This window comes from Balaenoptera musculus, chromosome 3 (genome assembly GCF_009873245.2).
Source record: "Balaenoptera musculus isolate JJ_BM4_2016_0621 chromosome 3, mBalMus1.pri.v3, whole genome shotgun sequence".
NCBI lineage: Eukaryota > Metazoa > Chordata > Mammalia > Artiodactyla > Balaenopteridae > Balaenoptera > Balaenoptera musculus.
In genome coordinates this window covers 122,338,466-122,358,027 of record NC_045787.1, presented here as the reverse complement: position 1 = coordinate 122,358,027, position 19,562 = coordinate 122,338,466, and the positions used below count along the sequence as shown (strand labels likewise).

Here is a 19,562-nt window from a genome sequence, read left to right as displayed (position 1 = left end):
GGTGGAATCTCATTTGCCTTTTGTGTGGGAATAGAGAGAGGAGGCTTTTTTTTTTTTTTTTTCAAATACCAAAACTTTTGCATTTTTGCTTTCATTTTCTACCTGTCAGCTTTCATCCTTAACCACTCCTATAAAGTGTTGCATTGTCACATTGTGATATCCACATGAGAAAATATGTGTGAAAGTGCTTTAGGAAAATGTAGCAAGGCATGTTAATTTAAGATTCTTCTTATTATTCTTGGGTGCTAAAATATCTATAATATTTAATCAAATCAAGACTATTAGAGAAATGTGATGGGCGTGGTGGTAGTAAGAGTTCAAGTTCTGAGAGATAAAAAGACACGCAATTTGGGGGTAAAGGTGGCATCTTCTATAAACATCCCTGGAAGTTGTAGATAGAAAGAATGCCCAGCGCTATTGAAAATACATGCTTCGTTCATCATCATTATTGGAGAGCATCACACCTAATGCGTCCATGGCGCTAGACAGATCAAGCAGAGCTTTATGAGCTCTGGCCTTCAGGAGCTTAGAAGTGGCTTTTAAGATGTTCAGCAGCCTGTCCCTGCCCCATACCAAGCACCATACTTGCTGATTCTTTTTACTTGCCTGGTGACAACGTGGTGGTAAGATGTTCTTCCCCATTCTTAGTGCTTTGTCACTGACTCACCAGGTAGAATATGATCAGCTCTGGGTCAGAGCATATCATCCACAAGAGAAGTTGGCTTTCCGGTCTATTGTCTTTGGGGGCACACCTTTTATTTTTCTATTTGAGACAACAAAGATAGAGGGCTGCCTTCATGTTTTCTTCTGTGTTGCATTATGCCTCCACGTGCAGGCAAAGGAAACTTACTGAGCTGGGAAGATGGGGAAATTGAGGCCATGTGCGTAGCACTGGCATCTGTAGAATGAAGAAATGAGTTAAACATGGCATTCCTTATCGCTTTCAGGGCCCTAGATACTACCTAATCTTTGTTCCTATTTGATGACATTTTTGTAAACTCTGGTTCTGAATAAAATATCTGGGTTCATATAGTCTGAAATGAGGCATGAGTTTATAGCAAAGAACTTTCTAAAATTTTTCCAAATCAGCCTCTTGGATCCCTCCCCCCACCCCCCAACTGCCACCACATTGAAAATTTAAACAAACCTTTATTTCACAGTATGCTTCCAGGTTTCTTTACCTGATCTTAGTGAAGGTCTGGGAAGAAAAAAAAAAAAAAAATGGAACTTAGACAATGTAAATTGCCTTTTTACATGCAATCCCTAATTGCATTTTAGGGAACATTGACCTGGCCAGAGGGGGAAGTGTCCTTCTGATGATGATGAATACCTTCAAAGTGCTAGTACACCTTGAAGGAACCCCACTAGATCAAAATATTCTTTGTTAAAATCGTCTTCACTGGGGGCTTGTCACAAAGCTCTCTTCCCTTTATTAACTTAAACCCACCTTCTGGGGAATTAATTTCTGGGTCCTTCTATAGACTTTGCTTTTCTTTTTGCCTCCTTTGATATTTCTGCATTTTCCTCCATTGCCCAGATATGGCAGATTTTTTTTTTTTTCTGCAAAATCTCCTTCACATTTATCTCTGAATTTTTCTTCCCTTTGCTCGGATCATTCCACACTGCAGTATTCTATTTAAAGCTGGAAGGTTTTTGCTGTGTAGTTAGTGTGAAGGACTCTAAGCTCAATTTGCATTGTAAGTGGTATCTGCAGGCAAGTTCATCCGGGTAAGAGCAATGCAAATGCTAAAGGACACTTTTTCCCAAGCTCCTCCCTCTCTCTCTCTGATGGGAATAGAATGCATGACGTGCATTTATTAAAAACATTTCTTATAACTTTTCTTTTATTCTGAGTATTAAGTTACCTCCCTCCCCTACCTTTTCCTATCTTTTCCTCCCTTTCTTAAAGTTACCATCTTTGAGTATCTTCTCTTTTCCAAGCCCTGTACTGAGGTTTCTGTAAGTAGCATTTTAATATGTCCATCCCCTGCTAAGTGGATCTTGTTATTTCCATTTTCAAATAAGGAAGCTGAGCAACTGAGGCCCAGGGATGATACTAATTTGTCAAGGTCACACAGTCAGGGGAAAAGCTTGTCTTCAAACTCAAGACTGGCTGACATGCTCTTCTACTAGGAAATTCTTCACTGCTTCATTTTTCTTTAACTATTAGTTCCTGTTATGGGGAAGATCACAGTGGTTTATCTTTGTGTGTAAACGGTGTTCCCATCCGAGGAAAAATTCTTTGCAGGGATCATTTGAAAGTGTGTGTTTGGGTTTCATACCTGAGGAAAAGCATCGGTAGGGTTGGCTTTCTATATTTTTAGACTTGTTAGAACCAACTAAAACCCCCTCTCCATTAGAGCAGTCTGAGAGTTTTCTAGATTAATCTTTCCACCCTCATATGGGGCACAGTCAGAATAAATATTCTACGTAGGTGGACTTTACAGGAATGGCAATCTGGTTAGAAGAGGAAGTCAGAGAACTTATTGTTTAAAAATAACTATTCTGTTCTCAGTTTCCTTAGCTTTAAAATGGGAATAACAGTAGAACCTATGCCACAGGAAAAAAGAATATCTAATGCAGGAAAAGCACTCAACACAGTGCCTAATACAAAGCCAGTCCTCGATAAATGCCCTCGATACATTATAGCCGTTGTTAGTATTACTTAAGCTGCATTTGCATTGCAAGCACCCTGGTTTTCCTTGGATCGTTGTTGATTTGGGATGATCTTGAGGGAAGGGCTAGTGGAAATGGGAGAGAAGTCCCTGAGACCCGCCACAGTCTCTTTCTTGACTCAGCCACTAGCCATGGATCTTGCCACTTGGCAATCTGCCTTAATGTACTTGTTGGTTATATTCTGGCAGTGAGTAAGTTCCATCTTCTCTTAGAGGCCTTAAAAAACCCATACTGCTTGTACCTATTAAAAGAAGAACAAATTCACTTAGTCCATGTATTGTTACTATATTAATACGATATTATTATTATGTAACTATTGATTCCTTCTGCCTTTAATTCCTTCAACAACTATTAACTAACTTTCTGTGGGGGTGATCCTGCATGCTCCGGTACAGACATTGTGTCTGTTCTCATGGAGCTTTTGGGCTGGTGGAGAAAGTAGACATTAAACAAATGATTTTGCAAAAAAAATACATAGCTACCAATTGTGACAAGTGATATTCAGGAAAAGCACAAGACGCGTTGAGATTATGTGTAAGGCAGAAAGGCGAATCTAATTTAGACTGGGGGTTCAGTGACGGCCTCTCAGACAGTTGAAACTGAAAACCAAAGGATGAGTCAGGAATTAACAAGAGCTGAAAACATTTCAGGTAGAAGGGGCAATAGGTCCAAAGCACAGAGATATAAAATAGTCTGACAGATTCGAAGAATGAGAAGATGCCGAGGGTTGAGTGTAGAGAACAACAAGAAGAGTGACAAAAACGAGACAGGAGCCTACAGTTTACTTTGGAATGGACCAAAACCAAGAAAAATTAATACTAGGAGAGAAGGATGGATAAATGGATAGATAGATGATAAAGCAAGTATAAAATGTTAATGGTAGAATCCAGGTGGTCGGTCAATGTATATTCACTGAAATTTTTTTTCAACTTTGCTATTTGTTTGAAAATGTTTGTAATAAAATGTTACAAAAAAGAAACTGGAGAGGTATTTAGGGACCAGATCATGTTGAGCGTTGTTGGCCTTAAGGAGTTTGGACCTTATCCAAAGATGGGTCGAAAGCCATCAAAGGATTTTGATCGGGGAGAAATATGATCAGGTTTGTTTTTTCAAAACTCAGGCTGGTTGCTGTGTAGGGTGGGGTCAGAGGGCTGGGTAGGAAGTGAATAGGGGTGAAAGCAGGGGGATAGTTAGGCCACGGCTGTCCCCTAGGATGTTGGCAGCAATAGAGGTGGAGAGAATTCGATAGATTCGAGATACATTGTAGGAGAAGAATGGATAGGGCTGAGTTGGTGTGATAAACTGGGTGGAGATGGAGAAGTAGATGGAGATGGTGTCAAGGATGACCTCCCAGGATTTTGCCATGAGAATGGATGCACAGTGGGGCTTTCCACTGAAACTGGAGTCATCTAGCCTCACGGTGAGACTCTCAAGTAAGCAGTTGGGTATCTGGGTCTGAAGCTCAGAAGAAAGATCTGGACTAGATTATAATTTGGGGTGTCACGGGTATATTAAAGGTACTTAAAAGCATGGGAATAGGTGAGATGCCTAGGAGAAGAGCACTGCAGGGCAGAATTTGAGCCAATGAGTGAAAAATTACAAGGAAACTTATCCTGGCGCCATATAAAGAAATTGTACCAGGACAGAATACCTTGGTGTAAGCATAATTAACCGCACACTTAAATTATACCAATAATGCTATATGGCCATTTTTGAGCAATGGGATAGAATAAGAAGAGGCCAGTCTTGGGTGAGTTGAGTTCAGAGGGTCTCCAAACTTGAGATCTGTGTGATCTGTGAAACGTTACCGCTTCTTAGGGGCATGAGAATAAAATAAAGAGAAATTCCCTGCTTCCTCCCCTCCCCCCGTCCATCCCACACATGCTCAAGAAAGAGGGAAGCTATGATGAGTAAAACTAGGAAGGTACATGAAAATGACTTTTGATATGAAGGTGCTGGAAAGGCATCAGAAAAATAAAAGGAGGTAGTGTCATGATGGAGAGCTGACCTGTAGTTCCTTATGTTGCTTTGGTATTTTTTATGCAAATGCCAGATCAGAATAGTATTTCCAATGCATATGGATGACTGTTTGAGTTCTCTGCTAGTCTCAGAAAAATCTGAAATGGAAGGTGGGAAGAAGCAGCCTTATACTATTATAAATGACCTTTCCGGGGATAGGAAATGTTCCACTACCAAACATAATAACCAGAGTGCATTGAAAATCACTAGCAAGTATTCATTATTAGCATCCAGGTCCCCAGGGGCGATCCCAAGCCCTTTATGAGGGCTGGTCAGAAACGTATCAGTGAACCTGGGGTGAATAACATTAGGCCAGTCCTGTCAAAATATTGGTATGCTCAATGAAAAGAGCACAGCTGTAGACTGACATTCCTAGATTCTAGCATTTGCATTTACGAAGAAACTAAGGGCCCAATTTAGACGCTTAGATGGGGGAGGAGAACTAAGGTTTCTTGAGTACTGTCTGTATCCCAGGCATTCTCCTAGGTGTTTCTCATGTGTTTACTCATTTAATCTCCTTCAACAACTCTGAGGAAACGGTTGCATTAGATGCAGTTTTCAGAATAAGAAATTGCAAGGTTTGGAGAAGCAGAGAAACTTGTATAAGGTCACATACTTGTAAGTGGCAGACCCAGATTGGAACCAATGACTGCCTGGATTCTAGGCAAGAGTTCTTTGCCCACCCCTGCTGCTTCTTGCCTGGATTTTAGAGGGAAAAAAATTCAGGTTGTGTTCAACGCTCCGCATACATCCCCATGGTGCCGATTCAGTGCTACTCAGTTCACCCGGTTCATCTCATCCCAGTAAGACAGTGCACAAGTCTAGGCTTTCCTCTTTTTCCCACAGGGAGGGAGCTGAATTCCCCCAGTTGGTGCCAGAATCCTTAGCTGACTTAATCCTGTAGATTTATTCTACTCTATCTATAATAAGAAAAGAAGGAAAATATTTACGGAATTGAACAGTCAAAATATGAAAATTAGCTGGGTTTTTATAGCCTTCTCCATGTCCCTCACCCCCAGCCTGGGACACTCACAATGAAGTTCCCACTGGGCCATCCAGGCACCCATTCTCCAGAGTTGATGGCAACTCATATAGTTGCCTGGAGCAGAGCACAAGGAGTGGGCCAGAGGCAGCTGTATGGTGACTGATGTCCTCTTGCATCAGGGGTGGTGTCTGAGGACTCATTTTGGCCAGGGCAACTCTCCAGTAGTGCTCTACCCATCTCCCATTAAAATGATATTTGCTTTCATCTCCAAACTTCATTCTTACCACCAGATTTCCTTCTGTTGCCTTTCCAATAGAACGCTAGAGTGAGGCTGAAAATCAGCTCTGACCTGACAAACCAGTTCTGACATAACTATCCCATTGGAAGCACAGAGTCTTTTTACAAGACCACTAGGAGTTTTGTCGTAAATCCAGGAATCCTTGGATTCTTATGCTCCAAGTTCAGTATGGGAATAGTGGGAAGTGGTCATAATAGGATATGTATTTGTGAAATCCATGGACAACTAATTAGTATTAATGGTTTCTTTGGAGAAAGGATCATTGTGGGTAATGGAAACGGATGGCCATGTAGAGGGGGGTAAGTCAGACTGTCAGTTCTGTTCTTTAGAGGCAAGAGACCTGATTGATTCCAGCAAATGAAAAGAAATGAAGGGGCAAGAAGATGCATGGAGTCTAAGGGTCTGGAGGGGCCTCTACAGGCAGGATTTTAACGTGAGAAAGATGAGGTCTACCAGAAGGAGTGTGCCAAAGAGTACCTTACCTAGGAGACCATGTATTCTAGGCGTACTGGGCTTGACGCTGGGCGACTGACAGCCTCCTCCATCATGCATGGCTGATTTCACTGCTTGAATCCATTAAGTAATGAACCCGAAGTAGTCACAGAATGGCAGGCCATCTCCTCCACTTAATGCAGGGGGCTCATCTCTGTGACCCTCAACAGATGCACAAGGGTGCTGAATGTGGAAAAGCTGTAAATGGCTCTAATGGGAGATATTGCAGCAAGATGCTGAGCACTCCCAGGTGGTCTGAAAGGCAAAACCTGGATTCCTAAGTACAAAATCTCACCAGGAAGCATGTTACCAAAGACGAGAGCTGAACAAGAAACTTGAGAGTAGCATTGCTCATGTAACTTTGCAGAGGTCAAGTTGGGGCCAGGGACACCCAGATTAGGAGGTCTGTTGGTTCACAGCTGCTGTACTGCTGTCGTTCATGTTCCTCTCTGCCTTTATGTCTATTTATAAGGCAAATAATGCATAAATGCCTTCTTATTTGAAAAGCATCAAGCATTATGGAAGTAGATAAAGCAAAGCATGAATCACTCTCCATCCCCACACCCATCCCACTTCTTTGCCCAGAGTTACCATTGTCAATAGTTGGTGGACTTCCTTATAGACACCTTTCTATACATTTCCATACATTTAAATATACATGTACAGACACACATTAGGGGAGGGAGTGTTTGTTTGTATAACTGAATGCATACTGCTTGTTTTATTTGCACTTTGTTTTCTCGCCCATTCAGTGACATATCTGAAAGACCTTTTTGTGTCAGGACACCTACGTCTGCCTTGTTCTTTTTAATGGCTGCATAGTGCCCCGTGGTATGACTGTACTGCAGTTTATTTAGCAGTTCCCTTGTGGCTGGATGGGAAATTGTTTCCGGCTTTTTATATTACATAAGATGCTGCAGTGATTATGCGTATATATATATGTTTTTGTTCAAACATTCTCCTTTAAATAAGCCAAGATACTGGTTCTCATTTCTTAGCAAAATGGCAAGAAGGAATCTCTGGTCCTTCATTTATTCTCTAAGTAACCTTGGATAAGTCATTTAACTTCATGAACTTGAACTTCCTAATGTAAGAAATACCTGGCATGCCTATGTATATGTGCACAGTACTGTGTATTCTAAAACCACTGTGGATTTGAGTGTTAACAGAATAATGTTGATTACTAGCAGTTGTGGAGGGCTTGCTATGTGCCATGAACCAACTTTGGGCTTTAAACTATCTTTCTCGTTGATACTGTCCTTATACCCCTTTAAGTGAAAAGTTGAAACAGAATGAGATTACTTGTTCAAGGTCACCCAGCTGTGGGTGGCAGAACAGAAGTCACTTCCAGGTCTGTCAGTGTAGTATATAGACAGGCCTGCTTAAAAAAAAAAAAAAAGTCATGATGTTGATGTAGAGAAAAGATTCTTCATTTTTTCTAAAGAAATTCTCCTTTGAATCAATACCAATACACAGGGTCTACTTTTTATCAAGAATTTGAAAATGAACAGAGGGGAAATTGGAAGGCAATGCAGTCTTTATTGTAAGCAGTTGTTTGGAATGCACATGAGAAGACCTGGGTGTTATTCCCAGTCCTGCCACCATAATTAGTCACTTTTACTCTCTGGGCTTTGATTTCCTAATCTACTAAAATGAGGTTGAAGATGGGGGAGGGGAGGCAAGCTCTCTATAGATTTTCCTGGCTCTAAGTTTCTGTGATGCACTGGGTCTGTATTTGTGATCATCTAGGTTTGTTTTGTGTGTTCTGACATTGTAGTCAGGGGTGAACTTGGGGGACACAGATGTAGGCTTTAAATGGCCCCAGAACTCCAGGTCTGGCTGTATGTACTGATGGGTCAGATCATCCTTCTGGCAAGAAGGCTCTGGTGCAGCCAAGAGGTGGAGCTAGAAAGGGAAGCGTCTCTGCCAAAAGCTGCTGCAGACGGAGGAGCCAGTCTGTCTGGGCGGCCCATGACTTTGAGAGGAGCCATTTGGCAAAGTTGTTGGCAGGAGCTGCCTTGCAGCCTGAATTCTGGAGACTGTCCTGGGCTGGAGTGAATCAGGGATGCAGCAAAGGTGGCTGGTGGAACAAATAACCATCTGGTGAGCAGGGCACTGCTCAACTTGCCGCACCGACAGGAAAGACAAGTGCCAATTGGTGAGGCTGAGCTTTCAGTGACATGATCTGACAGCCACAATAGACTGTCTCCCCTGCTGTTGTGTGCTCCATGGAGGGGGCTGTAAATCCCACATGAACCTTTTTCTTTTAGAAATCAGGAAGCCCCAGTTTCTTCTACTATTATGAATTAGGAAATAAAATTCATCAACTCCAACAAAATTGATTTTTGGATTTCTTGCCAGCTTGCTGTGGTGGTGGTGCTGGGGAGTGTGGTGAAATAGAAGTTCTTGCTCTCAAGCGTCTTTCCATCCATTTGGGCAGATGATGCTCTGACCTTCTCAAAATGTACTTAATCATATAAGCCAGACTGTGTGAGTCTGTGCTGCGTTTGCCTCTCTGTTATCCCTGGGGGTGCTGAGATGGTGGAATCAGAGCCTGCCTGGCTCAAGACCACACCCCCCCCAGCAGTACTAGTTCCGAGGCCTTGGACCAGTCACGCCATCTCTCTGATTATTTTTTTACCTATAAAATATGGCAGCGGCCGAGGCAACATGCCCCTGGCTAACGTTATTCTTTATATGTGAGCATTTAGTAAATACAGAAGAATCCCTCTCACTCCATGCAGTTGGGACCAATAGTTGCTGATAAATTGGAAAAGTTAAGGCAGAGAATCATAACAATGATACATCTATTTTATTTTTTTAAATTGACATACAGTTGATTTACAATGTTGTGTTAGTTTCAGGTGTACAGAAAAGTGATTCAGAGATATGTATATATTGTTTTTCAGCTTCTTTCCCCTTATAGGTTATTACTAAATGTTGAGTATAGTTCCTGATACACCTATTTTAAACAGCATTGCCTGATTTTGATGAAGAGCCTGTTGAAGAATCAAGGCTTAGTCTCTGAGTAGGGAACTGCTGATTGGGACTTACATTTTTCTTGCACAAACCACACCCAAAATGACAAAGACCATGTCTGAGATTGGTTTCCTTGAAGTTGAGTGAGAGTATAGACCCCTGAGAACCAATCTTAACTACTGAGCCTTCTAGATTTTTATGATTGTCCCCGATCTTTCCTCTCTCCCACATTTAATTGACAATTCTTGATCATTTTTTGAAAGCATTAAACTTAGTTTTCATATCAAACAATCATTCTCTGCCTTTTCACACCATTCTTTTCATCACCTTCCATGATATTTAATTAAATGACAAGTATACGGGCATCAAGAGATTTGGGAGCCGACACAACTGACTCTCAGTAGATGTGCAGCTCAACCAAAAGAAACAGAAGTGAGCTGGTGGACCAGAGATGACCTTAATAAATTAGCTGTGAGTGTAGAGCAGGCTAGAGACCCATTTCACAGAAGGAATTGAAGGCATATTTTCATCCAATGAGTCAGCTTCCTAGAGGTCTGTTAAAAGAGATTCTGTTGTAATTATGATGAGGAGGAAGAGCCGTCATATACTGAGTGCTCGCAGTGTACCAGGAATTGAGTTAAGGACTCTGTATACACTATATATCAGCGGTCCCCAACCTTTTTGGAACCAGGGACCGGTTCCGTGGAAGACAGTTTTTCCACGGGAGTGGGGGGATGATTCAGGTGATAATGTGAGCGATGAAGAGCGGCGGATGAAGCTTCGCTCCCTCTCCCGCTCACCTGCCTCCTGCTGTGCGGCCCGGTTCCTAACAGGCTGAGGACCGGTACCGGTCCGGGGGTTGGGGACCCCTGCTATATATGATGTACTATATATTACGCGTATATGTATTGTGTACTACATTGGTGTATATATATATATATGATAATAGGTACATGCATCCACCCATGTGTGTGCATCATATAATCCTCACAGCAATCCTCAGCTGTATTTACAATTAAGGCTGAATTGGGTGAGACTTTTTAGGTCTTAGTCACCATTGTCTATTACCCATCTTCTAGTCCAATATCTGGTAAATAGCGCTTATTACACGTTTATTAAGGAAATGAGGGAATGTATGACAAAACTGAGGCTTAGAGAAGTTGTGTAATCTGCCCAGCATCAGTCAGCAGACTCGGGACTTGAATGCATGTATGTCTGACACAGACATGTATGTTCTTAAGAATGGGTTTAGGACGTGGATGGATCTAGAGACTGTCATACAGAGTGAAGTAAGTCAGAAAGAGAAAAACAAATATTGTATATTAACGCATATATGTGGAATCTAGAAAAATGGTACAGATGAACCGCTTTGCAGGGCAGAAATAGAGACACAGATGTAGAGAACAAACGTATGGACACCAAGGGGGGAAAGTGGCGGGGGGTGGTGGTGGTGGTGGGATGAACTGGGAGATTGGGATTGACATATATACACTAATATGTATAAAATGGATGACTAATAAGAACCTGCTGTATAAAAAATAAATAAAATTCAAAAATTCAAAAAAAAAAACGGATTTAGGTATATTACAATCATTTCTTTTTTACAAAGCTCTTGGAGATATACTTTGGATCCCATATTGCCCTAAGAATAACCTGATGGGATAAAAATCTGGTGTCATCTCTGCTTTTCACAAGTACGTAGATGCTCTAGAACAGGGTCTGTAAATTGTCCTGTAAAGGGCCAGTTAGTAAATATTTTCATCTTTCCTGACCATACAGTCTATGTCCCACCTACTCAACTCTGCCATTGTAGCGTGTGGGCATGGCTGTATTCTAGCAAAATTCTATTTGCAAAATCAGGTGGTGGCCCATGGACCATCGTTTGCTGACCCCTATTCAAAAAAAGTGTTTGGAACCCAATAAAGTTCAAAAAATGTTGATCTTCCAAGTGAGTGACTTTGGTAAGTGCTAAAGGGATGCTTACCTGAACAGGAATGGCTCAGTGGGGAAGGTGGGGTCTTGGTGGGATTCTGACAGGTGGAGCGGAGCGGCACAGGCATTCCTAATGGAGAGTGGAGTCTTGTGTGATCTTAGGAGGCAAAAATAAGCAAGGAAAATGATGTATTATTGAGCAAATGAGCTGGAGACTAGAGACGTAGCCAACTGTTTGATGCCCATTAGAACCCTCATATACCACCACAGATCTTCCAGGTAGTGTCCGCACAGCTGCTCACTCAGTGGTTACTTTCAAAATGTTTATTATATACTAGGCACCACGCTAAAAAAAACCCAGATATGCAATTAAAAAAAAGAACAGACACATATTCTACTGTCATAGAGCTTGCATTCTATTGGAAAGATACACATTAAACACAAACATAAGAGCATGAACATAAATCTTGGTAAATGCTACGTAGGAAAAGAATAGAGGCTGTGAGAGAACACAATATGTGCTCACTGATGAAAAATTGGACTGTAAAGAAAAGTGTAAAAAAGAAAATTGAATTTACCTCTAGCTCTGAAGATAATTATTACAAACATTTTTTGATCTGTTTTCTTCCAGGCTGCTGTGTGTGTGTGTGTGTGTGTGTGTGAGAGAGAGAGAGAGAGAGAGATGGATGAATAAAGGAATTATATGAAAAATATTATCATATCTATGTTTGTTTTGTTTGTTTTGGTCCCAAACACAATACTGTGAGCATTCTTCTGTAACATCCTATAGTTAAACCATAATTTTACCAATCACTCAATGCTGGAAGTTTGGATTATTTCCAGGATTTTGATGTAATATTTGTGTGATAAATGATTGCATGCATCTAAATCATCTCTCTGGTTATTTTCTTAGAACAAGTGTCTAAAGTCAAGATTACTGGGTTAAATGGTACGAACAATTAAGTTTCTAGATAATATCAGTAAATTGCGTTATTAAAAAGTGGTACCAATGAGTGCCTTTGTAATTGCTATGGCTCTTTCCTACTTTTGTTTGGTCCGTGTTTTGCCTCTACTTCACGTTGTCACACGTTTTCAGAGTGTTTTAAGTTCATCCTAGAGAATGTACGTGGGGTGAAAATCAGAAAAAAAGTCATAAAGACATAATTAACGAGCTTTCATTTGATCCCGTTGCCCTGGTCCTTCCCCAAAGCCCTGGGTCCTCTTACCCTTCCTAGTGGGAAAACAAGCTCAGTGCTCAACCTCCGCTATTAAATACATGGGTGAGTAGCTTGCTCTCTGGGATTTAGTTGCCCACCTATGTTAAATAAAATGATTTTTCTGGTTCCCGGGCATCAGTCGTAGATAAGTATATGGAACCTGGTGACCCAGAAATGTTCATTTTCTTCAAACTGGTGAGTAGGTAATTTCAAAGAATGATTGACCCAATATGACAGCCAGTATGGTTGTTTAATGAGCTAGCCTCTTGTGGGGCTCAAATCTGACATTTCTGAAAGCTATGTTAACTTTTTCTTGTTAATACTATATGTGGTTGAATGCAATTTGAACCTAGATAAATCTGAGAAAACTAGACTCTATCATTGGCTCAAGATTTCCAGACATCTCCAATTTCCCTCCAAAAATTGAGAGCATGATTTGATGGAAATGAAAAGTAAAAATCTTATAAACTACCACTGGGATTACATTTTTAATGAGTGATTTTTAGTCCCTCCAACAACCGTTGAACAACGCAGAGGTTAATTAGGTATAATTTATAGTCAGCCCTCTACACTCCCAGTTCTTCTGCATCCATGGATTCAACAAACCATGGACTGTGTGGTACTCAAGTATTTACTATTTAAAAAAATATCCGTGTTTAAGTGGACCCGTGTAGTTCAAGCCCATGTTGTTCCAGAGTCAGCTGTATGTTGGCGGTCTGTATTTCACCAGTCTTTGGGGATTATAGTTGGGAGTCCATCTGAAGTCTTAGTTCATTTGGCTTGAATATTTGGGGCACTTTTCTCCCTCTGAACTATCTGGAGGTATTGCAGTAAGAATACCACATTCTTTGACTTTTTTTGTTTAAACTTTTATGAAGTATTAAAAAATGATACACAGTTTGTGACCTAAGTGTTCAGTAGATAAAATTTAAAGGATGCATGGCTGGCTGGCTGGCTGGGTAGATGGATGGATGGATGGATGGATGGACAGTTCAATGGATAAAGATTTGTGTGGTTAGTAGGTGATCCAGTTGCTTCCTCAGAGTTCTAAAAGTATTAAAACAGCTTCTATAAACATTAAGTTTCAACGATGATTTGAGATGGTAATGTTAAAATCTACCTCTCATCTCCTTTCTCTGCTGTCTGGGAGGCCAGGGCAGGCAGGATGGAGCGAGAGAGTATTGATTAGGGCAGCACAGACGCATGGGGATAGGCTTCCAGGAATTCATCAGTGGTTCTAGTTTAAAAGGAAAAGATATGACAGAGGGGAGAAGAGCTGCCCTGGGACCCTGAGCTTAATGGGAGAGACTGGGACAGCTCAGTGTCTCCAGTTGATGTCTCTTGCAATGATTAATATATCTAATCCCACTCCAGATCTGTAGGATTAGCCTGGGTGAAATTAACATAGTGTGCTTTGGAAGTCAGAACTCTCTGGTTACTTCATAGGACATAGGAGGAAAGTTTTGGGTGCAGTTCCACTTGTGAACAAGGTGTATTTCCTTATGGGTTCTCTGACCCCTCACAGCGTCAGAGATCAAAAACCTGCGAAGGTCTCCCCAGGACCTGAAGAACTGTGCACTGTGGTGAAAAATGCAAAAGGAGTCTGATTATCATATTGTACTTCTGCTGCCAACATGCTTACTCAGTCCCTAAGCTTTCTCAGCACAATTTGAGATGGAAATTTTCCGATCAGAGTTTTTCCTATAAGTCTAAGAAACTTGGATTTGAGCCCATTGTGCAGGCCAGGTCTTTTCTTTTTCCAGTTACTTGACAAGCAGGTTGCCTTTGAGTCACTCATATGGATGGCCTTAATCTAGACGTTGGCACATGCTGAAAAGGCAAAACACATTTTCCGCCTTTTGTTTGACCCTTTAAGAAGATTAGTCTGTTCACGATTTTCTCCTGTGCTTGTAAGCCTTACTGTTTCCTGCCTGTCCCTTCGTTTACCTGAGTCTCTCCCAACTGATCTTCAAACCATGCAGGCTGGCTTGTGCAGGGTCCTCACTACCCAAGGCCATTTCTGCTTCCCTGCTCCTATAAGTACCCTTTTCCCTTCCCTGGTACCTATGTGACCTGCCTCCAATCCAGATTTTCCCATGACATTTTTCTTGAATTCCTTGAATTCTTTAATCATAACAACAATCCTGTGATGTATAGGTCTCATTCCCATTTCATGAATGAGAAAACTGAGGTCCAGGGTCAGACAGTCTGCCAGAAAGAGGCAGACCAAATGTTGTCTCCCCAACTGGAAAGAAATTCCCAGAGCACGGTCATCACATCTTTACCCCTTTAGTTTATCCTACAGAGGACAGTGTAGTGCTTGGGGTACAGGTGCTTAGGAAATGGTTTTTAAACTGGATTTGAGTTTGAGAGTAAATTGATTATGTCTCTGTAGTTAGGACAGCAGCCAGTTTCATATTCTTTACGTGGGAGTTTGAACTTGGGGCTCCCTCTTCACATATTGAAGCCAGGTTCTCCTACACCCACTAGGGTTTAAAGCTACAAGGGTGCTGTCAAAAGGTGTGCTTTTTGCAATCACTTGGAAATCGTACCAGCTGATTAAGAGCATGACGCATTATGTATTCGTTCATCCATTCATTTGTTTACGTGTTTGTTTTTTACTCTTTAACCACTCAGCAAATATTGATTAAGCAACTGAAACCTTAGTCATGCCATACGAGTTGGTATATGATAGCATCCAAATGAAAAAAGTATATAAAGGGTTATTAACATTGGTTATGAGGGGGGAGGGGAGAAGTAAGCAAAAAAAAAAGACAATTCAAAATATTAAAGTTCACCACATCCATGATATATATAGTATGATTCCTCCTGTATGTGTGAATTGTGAGAATTCAACAAACAGAATGGTTATCAAAATATTAATGATGGTTATCTCGGGCTGATGGAACTTTCAGTAATTTTTACTATTTATCTTTATATTTTCTAAAGTATGACAGTTTTCAATAAGTATTATGCATTGTTTACATACTAAAAATTATAAAGCTGTTATTGGGGTGAAAACTAATTCATGGAGTGTCTATTATGTGCGAAGAACAGGCCTCTGGATATCAATGTAGTAAATATTCACCTGAGTTCTTCTTTTTACTTTGAAGTCACATTAATAATTCTTCAAATGAAAATCAGTTGGAACCCTGGAAGAGTAGTGAAAAGTGGACACTTAGTAATTGTCACATTCTGTAACAAGAATTCCATTCGAGTTCTCGTACCTGTAGGTCTGGGTGAAAGGGCTTTGGCAATGAGCTTGGCCCTTAGGTTCAGAGCCCCTTTGGTCCTGTTTCTTGGCTTAAACAATAAGGGTAAGATGATACCTCTGAGTTCAACCAATCATTCCATAATGGGGCGGGGGAAGGGTCTGGATGAGTCAGTTAAAATCAATTGCAGTGATGGAAAAGCCGTCTAAGAAAAAACGTCCTAGAGCCCGTGGGTCAGCACCAGCCCCTCTGCACATGAGGGATCTCACAGGCTGTATTTATTGACACAGAAGGTGGTTTTAATTACCCTGAAGGAATTTCTGGCATGTTTTGCCAAAGCCAGTCTTAAAATGTTTAATCAGTGGTTTAGTGACAACCAGACCCACTGGAGAGGCCTGCACTTGGGGGGACAGCTGGTTCAACGTGTAGTGTATTGCAGAGCGGCTGTTAGTAACAGAGCATAGGTATGTTTTAGCAGAGAAGCAGAAGCAGGAAAATGAGATGATCTTGGCTTTGAAGAGTTTGGCATATCTTATGTCTGAGAAACCTTGGTTTCCTTCCCAGCCATTGACCATGGTCTAAGCAACCTCTGTAACCTCTGTTTTGGGTATACTGAAGGTAAACTTTGGTAAGATGATCCAAAGCCAGAGTTTGAGTGACTAACCAAGTAATCAGCTTTATAGCTTTACAACCAGTGACTTGAAAAAAAATGAATTTACCTTTCCAAATACAGGCCCAGGGAGAATTTAGACGTTTATCTGTTCGTGTTGACCACAAAATATTTTAAGAAAAGAGGTATAATAGGAAAAGCAGGATGATGGTGTCACATCACAAGACCATGTTAATCTATCAGATAACTTCAGGGGGAACCATAGTCCAAGGTAAATGTAAGGGCACCAAAGAAATTGTTTACTTGATATTTTATACAGCAGGTTCTTATTAGTTATCTGTTTTATATATATTAGTGTATATATGTCAATCCCAATGTTTACTTGATGTTTATCTCTTTGCTCTTGAATCTTTTGGTTGAATCCTCTCAGTGAGATGTAAAAACCATCAATAGTACTAAAATACTATCTTTTATTCATCTCTCCAGGTTTAACTCCAGATGGAGTTTCTTTTTTTCTCTCAGCATAAAAATGCCCTTTTTCCTGTCGCCTGTCACTGCTGTCCCAAGCAATCTACATATAGGCTAATTTCTGCTCTGATGTAGACATGTGAGGGTGAATAACTTGGCACCTTGAAACCTGAATAGGAATCTAAAGTGTCTTTGGCAAAATATAATGAGCCCCCATTTGTTGCGCTACGAAGAGTGTCTCTGTCATGTTTAGTGACATAATGGTTTGCCGATAATCCTTTTTGCTTGCATGGAAAGGTTTCTCAGCCTATTTCATAGGAACATTCACTGACCTAGGGATTTGCGAAGGTTATAGAGAAGTAAGGTCATTGGAAATGAATCCCTCTTAACCATCAAAACAACTGAGCAAATAGTTCCATGGGTGTTCTTGCTACAGCTGCTAATTATCGGTTTTAAACAGTCCCCTTCCTCTTAACCTTTCAAATTAGTCTGTCAGTAAACCAACTTGGCTAACCAGGTTGATACATTGGCCGCCAAATTTTAGGCGAGGAAGGAGTTACATAAAATAATAATCCCATCTCATACTTCTGACAGGGTTTTATATTTCTGCAGAGTATTTTCACAGCTCTTATCTACTATGCACAAAAAATTTGGAGAACAAGTTTTATTTTGTCTCATTTTCTCAGTGAGAAAACAGATCCAGTGGAGTTAAGCGGCTTGCCCATGATTACGTAGCTGGTTTGTGGTGGAGACATGACTGAGGTCCAGAGATTCTGATTCTGAAAACAGAGCTCTTCCCATGATATTAGAATACTAAATAAATCAACTTTCATTGAACTCTCAACTAAATGAAATCTTGCAGTTTTGGAAAAAGGTGTTCATTTTTGCTGACTCTCTCTGTGAGATGTTGGCCACCTACATCCTTAGCACAAGGTTCTTTGGGTAGAGCAACGTGGCGTGTTACCCTTTGATTGTTGGGCTTGGGTGTGGGATATGTCTTGTTCCTAAGGTTGTTCATTGTTACTATTGCCAAATGGGCAGGTTTGGGGGCCAGTCTCCTAGCCAGTGGTGCAAGCCTCAAAGAGGTAGTGTTTGGTGATTATAAAGATGTAGAGAAGTCAGTGAACTTAGTTCTATTTCAAGACTGCATACAGCACCCAGATATCTAACTCGCAAATATCTGCCATATGGAACAACTAAGAAGATAGGTAAGAAAGACAATGAATTAATCATCACTGACACCATCCTTATCCCTGGAAACTTAATATAAGGGAAGGGAAGTTACATTTACTGAGTGGTTTTTACCTGCTCAGTACGTGTCTTGCTTCCTTTACATTTGATTATGTGAGCAGTGTATTCTTTATTAAGAAGATGGGCTCATTGCTTAAATCCTCTAACTATAGTTACCCATATGTAAAATCATGACAGTGGTAACCACCTTCCATGATGTTGTAAGGATTAAGTGAGATAGTAGTTGTACAATGGTTAATTCAGTACCTGACACAGATTGAACATTCATTAAATGGTTGTTTGATTCTTTGGTTGTCTTTAGTATTTCTAGAAGCCTTAAATGGTCCTAAGTGTTATTTGCACTGGGCCAAACATTCTTTCTGCCCTCCAAATCCCTAGAGTTCAGGATTATACTAAAAAGATATACTCAAAAGATTAAGAACCCTGAGTCTGGAAACCACTGGCTTTGTTTCCTGACTCCATCACTTGCTAGTTCTGTGACCTTGGGCAAGTTATTGAACCCCTGTCAGCCCAGGTGCTTGCTCTTTAGAATGAGAATAACAATGCTTAACTTCCTAAGGTTGCTGTGAATATTAAATACTACAGTGTATATGATGTGCTCAGGACAGTGCCAGGTACATGGTACGTAATAATGGCTAAATAATGTTAGGTTGTCTTTTCATTAATATTAATTCAGTTATCTAACTATCCTGAAGCAAAATCATGACTGTCAAAAGATGGTTGTTTTGGTTACAAAACAGAGGAGAAGTAAGTTAATACCTCAACCTTAATCTTTGATGTAGTATCAGTTCTGGCTGGTGGTGATTGGTCCCTTTTAAATAATAAATATAATCTCATATAATAATAAATGGAATCTTATGAGAATCTAAGCCAACTGCTGGTCTTTTCTAAATAAGAAATAAAGCATTAGGAAACAAAAATCCATTATCTACTCTAGGCACCATCAGTAGGATAGTTTTTAAAGGTAATAGCTTTGAGATATTAAAAATTTAATAATAGATTAATTATAAACCTCTCTTTCTATATTAGTGGTATGTTGAAGCTTCCTATTAAGCTTCCTATTATGGCTTAATTTCGTTGTTTTTGAAAGAACCTTGCTTTATTTTTAGTACTTTTTATATTGCCTTATTCGTAGATTCTGCCAGAGTATAATCTTATACCTGTGAGCACCTGGAGAGAAAGGGAGCCTCTTCTAACCAATGAGTAGAAGTCAAATGACTTGCTCCTGTTTCTGAATAGTTCCGATTGCTTAAAAGTGGTTCTGTGTATCAGAGCAGTCTCGCTTTTTTACCCATTGCTCCTAGCACTGCACTATGAAGCCTTACCTCAAAAGCTTGGTCCTTTGCATGTGATCCCTCTTTCCTACAAAAGATAGCTCTCCTAACTGCAGGCCTCCCCCAAACTCCCTAGATGCCCGATGGCT

The 19,562-nt window shown here is 40.6% G+C and overlaps 1 protein-coding gene across 6 annotated transcripts in view; it reads left to right on the top strand.

Annotated features, from left to right (window-relative positions):
* PPP2R2B (protein phosphatase 2 regulatory subunit Bbeta) overlaps positions 1 to 19,562 on the top strand; it is a 466,791-nt gene that overhangs the window by 170,297 nt on the left and 276,932 nt on the right. The window lies entirely within an intron of this gene.